Below are 13,428 nucleotides of genomic sequence, written 5' to 3'. Positions count from 1 at the left end.
CAATGCTTCACAATTTTCACTTGCTTATTAAAGTAACACTTAAGTTGAAAGAGTCAATACTTTTGCTTGATAAGCACAAAGCAATCATTATATAACACCCCGTGATATTAGAAAGCATTTATGGGCATTTTGTCATAAATTAACTGCTTAGGACAGTAGTCCGGTACTGTGCAATCACTTTGTTTCATTATATAACAAAATCAACTTAATCTATACTATGCCTGTGTGCTCATACGAGACACTCCATTAGAATTTCAACTTAGGTGTTACTGGTTAGAGTTAGAGGTGGGCCCATAGGGAAATCATAACCTTTGTCTTAAGGGCCCATAATCTCCCTCCTCCATGATGAAAGCAATAATATTATAATAAGACTATAATCTTTACATAGCCACAGGGTCTACCACAGCCCCATATTCATTCTGTTTACTGAATCCATGCCATGAAATCTGGTTTTCTCTAAATGCATCAAAGACATTGTATGATACCCAATCTCTTCAGGAATAAAGATCTAACATAACTGTTTAGCATTTTGCTACTTTGACTAGATGTAATGCATGCTTTATCCATTCAAATCAATAAAATGTTTTTTATTAGTATTACTTATTACAGGGGATGGTCAAAATGATGGAAGACCAACAACATGCTTACCTCACTGAAAAGAGCTGGCATGTGTGCATCTACTGTACCACCGTTTAATACGTCTGATCTTTGCCCAAAGCTAAGTATATTCAAATCACTGTTCAACGATTTTGACTGTTCAGCTTAAAGGAATAGTTTGACATTTGGGAAATACACTTATTTGCTTTCTTGCCCAGAGTTAGATAAAAAAAATATGTAGCCACAGCTAGAAGCTGGTTAGCTCAACCTAGCATAAAGACTTGCATGGCAGCTGGATACTCGCGAGACCACACGAGAATCGCGGGGTCACATATCACACGTAAATCTGTCAGGCTTCAAGTAATGCGTTTGTGCCCAAACAGCAGCGAACCAAACTAATCAGCAACCTGTGAGGAGCTACTGGCAGCTACGGCTGTGGTTTAGGTGTGTGTGATGGCCATGACTGTTCGTTCAAAACAACAATGGCAGACGTGATAGACAGACGGTTCATCTAATCACCTGCCAAGTATTTTCTGAAAGTGCCCGCCCTTTACCAAACAGTTTCCAATGACGGCTTCTCAGATGGTTCTGTGTAACAAACCATCTGGTTCCTCAGGTTAATAAAGACTGTCCAAAGGTGAAGAACATCTACCAGCACCTCTAAAGCTCACTAATTAATATGTTTGTTTGTTGTTTAATCGTTTTGTTTTAATCTGCACAAAAACCCAAGTGTAACAACATAACCCCCTGTGAAATGGATAATAGTTTATTCTTTGTTTTTTTATTTTGTAGATATAAATGTTAATCAGTGAGCTTTAGAGATTATTACCTTTGGACAGAGCCAAGCTACAGTAGCTGTTTCCAGTGTTAATGCTAAGCTAAGCTAACCGGCTGCTGGCTGTAGAATTATATTTACTGTATTGATCTCTTAATGTCAAAATGTATACAATTCTTTCTTGGAAAGCAACAATACCTCTACATACCGGACAATTCATACTATAATTTCAATATCAACTGTTATTTTTAAAGTGCTCATATTATGCGTTTTGGCTTTGTCCCTTTTCTTTATTGTGTTATATATCTTTTTGTGCACGTTATAGGTTTATAAAGTCAAAAACCCTTAAAGTCCACCCCAAACGGACTGACCATCTTCCAGAGAAAACACTGTTCACAAACTGCTCCAAACAGCTCTATTGAAGTCCAGCCTTTACTTCTGTGACATGTTATAATGCTCACCTAGCTACTAGCGTGGCACCAAGGGGGTAAGCAAGCATCCAGAAAGCGTACCTCCTATGGGGAGATTCTGAGGCTAACAAACCATCACCTTCCGCTAGCATTCCATTGAGTCCCATTCATTTTGCCGTCACTTTGACAGCAAATAACTTTACATCATTTATTTGTCCATTGTTTATTTCTAAAGAAACACGACAATGTATAAAATGCTCCATTACCTTGTATCACGTTATGGCCCCGTAGCAGCCGTTTTTGTAAAAATAGGCTTATGATCGTGTCATAACCACGCAACTTCTAATTGACTTCACTGGTCTCCGTTGAAGTCTATGTCGCTGTGTCCATTTATTTCACTGTCTATGCGTGACACACCCTCATTGACTAGCTAGCAGTGCTTATCTAGGTACTGCGCATGTGCAACTCCCAACAAAGATGGAACAGAAGTGCGATGCCTCTCTCCGTAGCTAAAACAGAGAGCTCAACACACAGGGTGTAAAGAGGAGCTGCAGCAATGTGCAGTACAACAAAAATATAGTTTCTATTTTTGAATTAAACCACATAAACCTATTCTGGTACAACCTCTAAATACAATTATAAACCTGAAAATGAGCATTATATGAGCACTTTAAGGATTATTATTTATTTGTAAATGTCTCTGAGCACATGTGCATGCATACATTTATTAAACTGAGACAAAAAGCTCAGTAAAAATAATATACTTGGATGATAAATTCAAATTTCTATTCCGACTGATACTCAACATGTGTTATAGTAGATAACTGGACCAAAACCCTGTCAAAAATCTCAGGGGCAGAGATGCAGACGATTGTATCTTTTTAGAGTTAGTGGTACAGTCTGCAGACCTTTTATTCAAAAACATGAAAGATGCAACATTCACAATGGATTGCTCGTTCTATTTTTGTACGCTAATCTTGCCTTATTGACAACACATGCAGGACTGCAAATTGATGTGATCTATTTCTAAATCTGGACCAAAACTGTGCCAGATAAAGGATTATGCATCGACACAGAGCCAGTGTCACTGCGACAAGTCTTTTCTTCTTGCGCTTTCATTGTTTTGATCATACCCTGTTTAGTCACTGCTGCTGTTCATATTTCACAGTACGCCCTTTGTTACTGTCAAATATGCTGTGTAAATAATAACTGTTTTTCAAGAAATACCTTAAATAACTTATCGAGATAAAGTCAGTGCCATGACTGTAGGTATCACAGGCAGTTGGGTCTTTATCTTAAGAAAGCCTTTTTGTTGTTGTTGTCTTTTGTCACGTGAGGTCTCTCCAGCAGGGCCAATAATGCCTCTCGACAGAAATAACATTTCAATACTAAAATTATTGAGTCAAGTGTATTTAGAAGAAGTGGGAGGATTGTAGTAGGAGGCAAGAAAAGGGTTATTCAGAGTTTAAAATCTTGTTATCATTCCATAAAAATGGTAATTCTTTGAGAGATGTTTTTATAATTTCCATAATCAGGTTTTTTGACAAATAATATCTGACACAGACTTGGCCTGTGGCAAAGAAAACAGCTGGTGTCGCTTGCTGATTACAGAACAAATGAAACACAATTATGCACTGAAATATCAGTTATCTATTTCTTTTCACAACTTCTATTAAATCCAAATAATTCCCACAATCAAATCTGTTTACTTTTACTAGTTTTCTAATGTAGACATGCAAATATAACTCTAGGCTACTTTGTTGTTAAAAAAAGACAATGACAGTAAAACTTCACTGAACATTCAAAATGAAATATGGCATGCTGACTGGCTGTTTGAACACTTCTTGCACCACATCATGTGTCAGCATCAAGATGGGATGATACATGATCCTTCACATATGAAGAATGGTGCAACATACGGCAAAACTGTTGGTGACATTGCACTGCATGACACACTGTGAAACGAGATAATGTCCCCCCACCATTACATAATTACAGTGTTTCCCTTGTAGCCTGGTCTACCATTTCAGATGCAACATATGAATGCCTGTTATCATGTAATTTTAAAAAGGAAAAACACCCTTCTTTCATTGGTAAGGTGTGCCAATTCCGGGTACACAATGTTTTAGCCTATATTAGGATTTTTTATTTTTAACCATCAGTTTACTAAGCCTCTCCCCCTCAACAGTGACTGTCCAATCACCAATCAATCGGCATAGGATGGTGTTTCCTTTTGTTTATCCCTCTCCATAACCAACTAAAGTAAGCGGCTCTGTCCTGAGAGTTCACACTCTGCATTTGCGCCAAGCTTGTTATCTAAGGTAACATTAGGTTTGCCACAACACATTGGTTAGTCCTCATTCTAAAAGGCTTTTTCTCCTGTAATGTTAAAGTGAAAAATACCAAAACGAACGATTAAGCATAAATCTGTCACCTGTACTGCTTGTCAAAGTGCTAAGCAGCCAACCAGGCTTACTGTATGTTAGAATAAACTGGCCTTCACATCCCCTATTATATACAGTACTGTATGGCTACTGTACATGCATGTATGTATGCATGTACTGTAATACAAGGACTAACTAGCTCTGAACTGCAATACAAGAACATGCAGATTTGTTTGGTTTATGCTAAAAAAAATAACTAGTTTGTGCGATGTGTCTTCCAACCACATTGGAAAGCCCAAGTGTTTATAGCTGTTCCGAACTGCCACACTAAAAAGTTGGAGAGACACATGCAATAATTATCTTGATATGACGATAGCCATGCACACTTCCGGACAGTTTTTCCTGGAAGGCATTCTTAGTATTGCACTTAGTTTACACATGAAAAGTGACAGAAATACAGCAGATGTGTAAAAAAAATCCTTACTTTCTCACCTCTGCACATTACTGCATGAAGTGGGCGTGCATGTTGGATTAACGGTTTCGGAAAGTTACAGAAATTGTGGGTTGCAGCCTACCCTCTAGGTCAGTGGTTCCCAACTTGGGGTCCGGGCACCCCCAGGGGGGACGGCAAAGATCACAGGGGGGGCGCGAGTCTTTATCTGGTTTAAGGTTGAGGTAAAAAAAAAATATTTGCACTTTAAACAAATTATGATAATACACTAGAATATATAATGTATACAAAAGTCTGTATGAAAACTATATATTTTGTTGTATCCTCGTCTTTCCTGCCGCCATGGCATCACTATTTTATGAATGAAACATGGCGGAGAAACGTAACAGTGCTGATAACTCCTCTGTATCAAAAAAGAAAGTAAGGCTCTATCTCGAGAGTTACCTCAACTTCGGTTTCGGGGGGGCTCAGCTTTTCTCAGACATGAGTAGGGGGGGCGCCAAGGAAAAAAGGTTGGGAACCACTGCTCTAGGTTCTTCGACCATCTGATAAGCACTTCTGTTTGAATATACTGGCGCCTTTAACCTCAGCCTTTTAGCATAACATAATGTAATTATCTATTTAGAACATATGTAAGACCCTTTAAAAAGAGTCATTACATTACAACAAAAAGCAAAAGTTAGCCAAAGCAGTGTTACAACCAACTCATGAAGCTAATGTTATCTTATTTAGCTAGCAAGCTACACCTGATACTATCTGCTGGCGCAACATCAGCTGACAACATCAAGAAGTCTTTTGCCACCTCTTTTTAAAATCAAGGTCCGATTGTTATAAACATGACAAGTAAATATGCCTCCATTGTCATTATTAACTACATGATGTGTGAGAACAGAAATGGGACAATTGAGTGCCTAGAAAATAAATGTCATGCTACACCCTGCCCATGGATGAATGCATGTGTTTTATTATCACCAGTGGTTGTTGGGGACTTCAGAAACATAGTTATCATTCTTTATGTTTTACCACATTATGATAATCCAGTAGATTATATTATTTAATCAGTCATCCTTCAGTATGAGCCATGCTGTTTGGATACAAATGTAAGCTTGTTGGACTGAGGGTCAGATTTCGTCACTGCCACTGCTTGACATGAATCAACTTTTCAAGGCCTCTTTAATATATATATATATATATATATATATATATCTATATATATATATATATATATATATATATATATATATATATATATATATATATATATATATATATATATATATTTAATTTCAATATAAAATTGCAAATTATAATTGTAATATATATATATATATATATAATTATAATTTGTAATTTTATATTGACAAATGTTTGTTGTATTGACAAATATATATATATATATATATATATATATATATATATATATATATATATATATATATATATATATATATATATATATATATATACATATACATACATGATTTTAACTAGTGTGATTCTGTAATATTTTCCATTGGTTTAAACTTTGCAGTTCAGTACAGATCCCCAAAGATCAATGATGAACTTCAACAGAGCAAAAGACAATAGTGACAGTGAGATGAGTCAAGTACATTATAGACAGCAGAGGAGACCCAAATTGGTGTGTGGGATGAATAATGCATTTGTCTCAATCCTTCCAATTCTGTAAATTTGCAAAATGACAGTGATCAAAGTTGAGTCTGAAAGGGATGGTATTAAGGGGGAGATTAAAATGGTTGAGAGAGTGTAAACGAGAACACCAGAGGGGGAGAGAGGACATTTCTGTCTCCTGTCAGGTTCTGTCATGACTTGTTTTACATTTACACTTCCCTCTGTATCCCTTAGCTCCTATCCTGGCAATACAAATAGGTTGGATAAGTTCAGTGTGGAAACAGCTGCCACAGCCTAATGTGACTGCCATCAAGACATAGGGACATCTTTATATTTAGTTTTTACTGTGCATTGTTAGAAGTTTGCATTATATATGGTAACAGAAGGCGATGCTAAGAAAATCCATGAACCTTGCATACTTTTTACAGCCATCCACACACACACACACACACACACACACACACACACACACACACACAGCCACAACAGCTGCTTTGTCTCTGGTGTATTGTATTTGTAAGATAACGGGCGGGTGTGGGCGTTTGCAAAACAGCTCAGTGTGCACCTGAGTCTATCTATCTCGGCTTTAGTCGCCAACAGCGCAGGGAAAAAGGAGCTGAGGAGGACACGTCACACCAAGCCCACTCTCTTTGTCGAATACTGAGCCTGTTTGCCTGATGCATGCTTTATCTGCTCCCTTCCATTTCATGTTTGCTTTAAGATCAGTTATCAACTGTCGCCCTCCTTTGCCAAAAAAATATAAAAGGGCAGCACACGATCTACATGTTTTTCCAGTTGAGAGTATGATCCTCAGCAGAAAATGATTTGGAACTCATTAGTATAGTGATCTGGCTCTGAAGAATGATTCCTGGTTCTAATCTAATTTATTATGTGTGCACTGTTGTGTACCTTTTGTGTGTTTGTGCATTTAAAAAAAAAAAAAACTTGATTAAAAAAGATTTTAATGTTTGTATATTTGTGATATAGTTCAATTCGAGTTATGACAAATCACCTCATCATAAACTCACTGATGTGAAGTTACAGAATGAGCAAAAACCAGGCTCATACATGGCCATGAGGAATGTTTCCAAGAGCTGCAGTTAACCTTCATAAATCCTACCACCTTTTGTTCATCTATGTGGTGGATGTATGCTTGAGGAAAATGACTCTGCATACTCGAAGGGCACCAAATAATTGTAGTGCTTCAGGCAGAGCTAGTAGAACTGAAATAAAACAAGTGCTCTCTCACAATCCATGCCTGCTAAAAATAAGCCTGTTCAGACGAGGGTGGCAGATTCTCAGCAGCATCCCCAGCTCTGGCTGTAGAGGCAACTGTTTGATAAGTGTGGAGCTATGAGAAAGAGATTGTACGTAACTGAGTGCCTCTGTTCCTCTGCAAGTGTGACATACAGTACATGAAGGCTTTTGATCGACAATACAGTGTCCCATCCAACTGTTCACAGACTTTATACATAACAAACAAATCAAATTCTAGAGCAAGGCTTTGTATTGCTTTAGAAAATGATCAGAACTATGTGAAGAAATCAGTTGACTGTTGTGGGTAGAAGTATTTAAGAGAAGTATTGAAATACTTCTATCAGCAAATTAGCAATTAATGACGCGTTTTAAATACTTCATAATAAGGGTTTCCCCCTGAAGCACTTGTTACCTAGCAACTGCAACCAGAATACATTGCATCTGCATGGTGCCAGGACTTAACATGTTTTAATTTAAATGTAGATTTTTTTTTGTGTGCTGTATGTTTGCTATAGGAGGGAGGGTTTTTGATACATGACTGCTTTCTTTATTTTGAGCAGCAGGAGTAAAATCCATAGTAGATTCAAAGGTGTTTTCACTTGGCTGGGCAAAGCCTCCATCCCGCTGTTGGTCATTCACTTCATCATTGTCTTTTCACAGCCATTTGAGTGCCTGCTGTGGCAGTGGGATGAATATTTCAGGAGTCTACATTGTGTTCCATTTATTACCTTGGTTGTTAACAGTGTTGGACTCTTCCCCAGGTAGTCAGGTGTAGTCAGTTTACATGCAGCCATAAAAACTGTGTTCACTGTTCACAAACACTTGGCTGTTTGCTAATAGGCAATCACAACAGGACTCTGGCATCTTTACCCATTTCTTTAACAGCAGTTATTGCAACAATAAAGGTTTTTCCACCCAGTTGATATTAATTATTATAGTGCTTCTTTTTGTCCACCGAAGTCGATTTACGAGTTGTTTTGCGGAGTTACGAACCGGAAGTTGCAAAAAGAACGCCCCCGAGGTCGTATATACGACTCATCAAGTCGTCTGAACTCAGAGGACCCCGAGTTCACTTTCAAAGATGGCTACGTCGTGCATCACACGTAGTTAACATTGTGGTTTTCTACAATTTTAAGCACTTTTGTCTTTGTTGTAACCAAATGAAGAAGTCGTACATGTCGCTACAGTCTTATTAGGAGTTAAATACCGCCTAATTAGTTATTTTGTAGCTTGTGCAGCTGAAATTGGCTAGAGACGCTCGGTTGCTATATGACAACAATGGCTTTAAGCCGAGTCTTGAGCAGAAAGCAGAGCAGTAGCCTAACATTAACGTTAATCAAAACGTAATTTTCATGTATCAAACTGTGAAATATATTTGTGCAATATGTCAATAACTGGGTGAATAGAATCACTGGGTGAATAGAATCCTAAATGTTACTAAAAATGTTACAAAAATACATCTTTTTTTCCGACTCGTATTGTGTGACAAAAAGAACACAACAACCCGGTTATTCGTTTTTCGACATGGATGTGATGTCACACTCGAGCTACTAGTCGCGATTACAAGACAAAAAGAACGCACCATTAGCCTAGAAATCTAGACGCACCCTAGCGGCAGCAAATGTAATTTGCAGCCAGGGTCAGTCTAGCAACTCTCCGTTGCAAGCTGGAAAAAACTAATTCTGGTCAGGCCAATCACGTCGTGTATAGAGTCGGCGGGCGGGCTTAACATAAGGACAGCAGAGTTGCGACGGTTCCGCGTGAATTCCCTGCTACTTGAAAACAAAGAAGATGGCTGCTGCTGGCGAACAGCAGCCTTTCGAATTGGCTTTGGCCGTGACTCTGGAAGACTTGGAGTTAAGCACTGAAGTCATTCTTAAAAAAAGGAAGCTGTGTTCGGAGTTTTGCCGACCAGATACGGCAAAAGTTGCAGAGGGAATTTGAAAGACAACCCGTTTATCCCGTCCCTCGGATTGAGCCCTGCCAATGGTGAGTTCCCAGACCCAACATCTTGATGTGGGTCTGGCTTGTCAGGCTAATTCACTATGCTAAGATATGTGAATCTCAGATAAACACACACAAAGGAATCTCAAACGCTGTACTGCTTGTGCAAATCAACCAAGCAACCAAAAATGTATATAACAATAAAAGGTTTTTGTGTCTCAGACTCAGACGATTAATAACCCATGCTGGATGCTTCATGATGCAGATGCCAGTCAGTCAGTCAGTCAGTCAGTGAGCTGAGATGCTGAACAGCCATGTCCTTATAGGCTAAATGGATTTGTTAGACGTAGCCTTGCATGTAATTCATAATGCACTTCACCCACATGCATTTTTGATGCTATAGAAAAAATAGAGCAGGCTTACAGCCTCCACTTTCCTTCACCACAGGAGCCAAGCCTCCCGTCGGTGTTCAGCCTCAGGGAGCTGATTGGACTAAATGTTGCAGATGAAGCACTGTTTTCTTTTCCTCTCTTTCAGGGTCACATAAGCACAAAGAAGCTTTGGAAGAAAATTTCCTCCCCCTGCTGTTATATGAAGGACTGGTGAGATCAATAGGTGACAGGGGCTAGGACAATGACAATAGAGATAAGCAGAGGAAGGCAAGGTTACTTTTGACACACGGTTATTATACATGTGAGGTGTAGCAAAAAGAAACTTACCTCAGATAATTCACCAAAGTGTTTTCATACACTGTTGAAAGTATTGCAGAGTCAGAAGTATTGATGTGTTGAAATACACATCAATACTGTCCCGATTAAATAGGATAATTGTTTCTGTTCCACTGTCAGAGTTGAGTCTCTCCATACACACAGAAGTGGAAAAACACTTTATCTTCTAAGTCCAGACAACTGGACAACAACGACTGGCCTGCTATTAAAAACAAAAACTCTTATGTGAAGTGTTGCTGTATAAAAACACCACCTAATTGGTTTGCTCACACTTGCATTTGCCCCTGCTTCTTCATTATTAGAGAGTTATGCTGAAAGTAAAAACACAAAGAAACCACCTTAATTGGGGTAGAATGGGGAGTATAGGCTTCCTGGAGGCAATGAAGTTGAACGTGGGGGAGTGTGATAGCTTTCACAGCATTGGGTTTGAAGGCTATATTCAATTATGGGCTACTTGTCAGACGAAATAAATCATTCAGCAACTGTAATGCATAATGCAGTCAAACAAAACTTTACTACGAGGAAATATTCCCATGCTGGAGAAATAATGACCATGGTGGTTTGGTGTGGTTGCCTTTATATCAAATGTCAAAGTAAACTGTGTGCAACGAAAACAAAATAAGACTTGAACAATGTGCTGTTAGGTGGAGTTAATGCTGGCCAGTGCCATGAACTAAAGTGTAATTTATGGACAGAAAATGGTTGACAGTACAACGTCGAGCCCTTATTTGTCAGTGACCAGTGGAGCAACAAAAACCAGGGCCTTCCCTGAACATGTGAGCTGACCCAACACATGATAAGCTGACCATGTCATTTACTCTTTTCTGACTCCACAAAGAAGTCATTTGTCAAAGCATTAGTTAAAAATAAAAAGGTTTATCCATGAAAATTTGATGAAAACATTAACCTTACTTTGCAGAAAAGATTATATTAAGGCATATTACCTTTTTGAAATGGATTATACCCTGAGTGCTTCCAGGAAATGCATCGAGAAATGCTCTGCCACCTCTCGTTTAAACTGACAGGTAGGTCTGAGGGCAGCTGTCCCCTCAAGGACCATCATTCAGCATCTGAACCTGAAAAGCTATGCTGCTGTAAAAGCAAAATGTCACACACGACAGCTTGTTTACAAAGGTAAACCAAAGATAATCACAGAGAGGGGAGTGCAAACTAAAGGGATTAGATTTAAGGATGAGCTTGTGGGTGTTGTGATTTTTTTTTTTTAAGTGTTTTCTTTTTATAATTTTCACACTTTGCCATGTTTTTGCGTTCTAGATTTGTCAAAAAAACTTCTCTTAAGATTTGTCATTCCAAGGTTTGTGACATTGAGACAAAAAAAGATGACTTGAATATACAAACTAAAACTTTGCTCACAACAAGTTGGGAGTTTTTAAAGCTGTTGCTGGCGTTACTGTGTCATCAGTTGGGGGAATTATTCATTCCGGCTCAGCTCAAAATATGCTTAGCATCTGTTCCACTTTATTCCAGTGCCAGCTCATGGCTCATGTTTAATGTATCTGTGCTAATGGCATCATCTACGTACTGTACAATGGCCATCTCTACATCAGGAAATTAGTGAAGGCTATTAAGGAGAGAGACCTTGCCTGTATGAATGCCTTCAAAACAACCTTTTATCTGAATCATGTGCTCTATCGCCTCTTACATTGACAATGACCGTGAATAATTGTCCTTCTAAAATATATTAAATGAATTACGATTTCAACACTCTGCCGTCCAAATGGCACATTATCAAACATACATGCGACATGTTAGTAGCATATCAGTGATTTGACCACACTGCAGCAGTATTTATTATCTATTTAAATCCTCTGCAATGGAGGTCAAGTGTGACTCACTCTAATATGATTATCCCCCTGAGAAATATATGAGGAACATATGGAAGTGGAATATTTAATAGGCCTTTCAGGCACATTTGCTCATACAGTCATTCAATATAAAACACGCACATCAACATATACACCCACGCACACACAGTGCTGTACACACAAAGTACAGTATATGTCCACACATACACATTTTATGATCACAAATCCAACATGGAACAGAATTTCACAAACAAAGCTGTCTCAAGAAGCTGCTTGTGTAAGTTTCTGAACAGGCTTTGACTTTCCTCTGATAAGGTAAAGTATCACCATATAGGGAAAATGCTTTCAACAGACCAGGAACTGACAGATTAAAAAAAATTGAAGTGCTTAAGGCCTGTCACCCCAGGAACTGTGTGTATTAAGATAAACCAAGTCAAAGCCAAACAAAAGGCTTAACAAAGTCTGTGGGGTCAGGAGGATTTAAGCTTTACCTTCCATCACATTCAAATAAAAGATTACTTTCATCAATCACTTACCAGTTAATTGATTAATCATTTAGAATACAAAATGTCAGAAAATAGCAAACAATGCCCAGAACAAGTTCCTAGAACTAAAAGCAACATCATAAAACAGCTAGTTTTGCCCACCCAAAAATTCTAATTCCAAAGATATTAAATTTACAATTATATAAAACAGAAAAAAAATCAGTGTGTCAGAGGAACTATGGTACATTATATATTTGCAAATGTTTGGCTCCGGACACATCCGTCGCCTCCTCAGCAGGAGGAATTTCAAATGCACTCTGTGATATGCCAAGTCAATCTTTCAATTAATCGTCTAATGATAGCCACTCTCATCAAAACATATTTGAATATGTGTATTTTCATTTGTGATCTGCTGCCGAGAAAATGCTGGCTCTGGACGAGCAGCCTGCAGGGGCCACATCAAATGGCTTTGGCTTTGAGGAAGATGAGAGAGTAGCATCATCTTAATCTTTTGCTCCCAGAAAAGGCCTTCACTACTACCTTTAATCACCTCGCTGCCAATTCTCACTGCTGACTCATGTTTCCTCATTTCATTTTATCCTCGCCCAAAGAGAACCACATGGCCTTGAAAGTAACCACAGTGGACAGCTGAGGTGGCTCATTAACACCAGACAGGTCCAGGTCCAGGAAATGTGCCTCCTAATGGCTTAATTAGAACAAAATGCAGGGTAAATGTAAGTATTATATCCTGCACAACTACTGTAATATTTTGACCTGACATAGTTTATATATAATCTACACTGAAACAGTTTTAACAATTCTCTTAATCAGATCATGGCAACAACACAACAAACAGCATCCAGTTGTTGCACTATAAACATATATTAAAATAAAATGCGTTTTGAGAACATTTGAGGGAAAAAATTTACTAATGCTGGAAGC

The sequence above is a fragment of the Perca flavescens genome, chromosome 11 (assembly GCF_004354835.1).
Source record: "Perca flavescens isolate YP-PL-M2 chromosome 11, PFLA_1.0, whole genome shotgun sequence".
NCBI lineage: Eukaryota > Metazoa > Chordata > Actinopteri > Perciformes > Percidae > Perca > Perca flavescens.
This window is presented reverse-complemented; position numbering follows the sequence as displayed.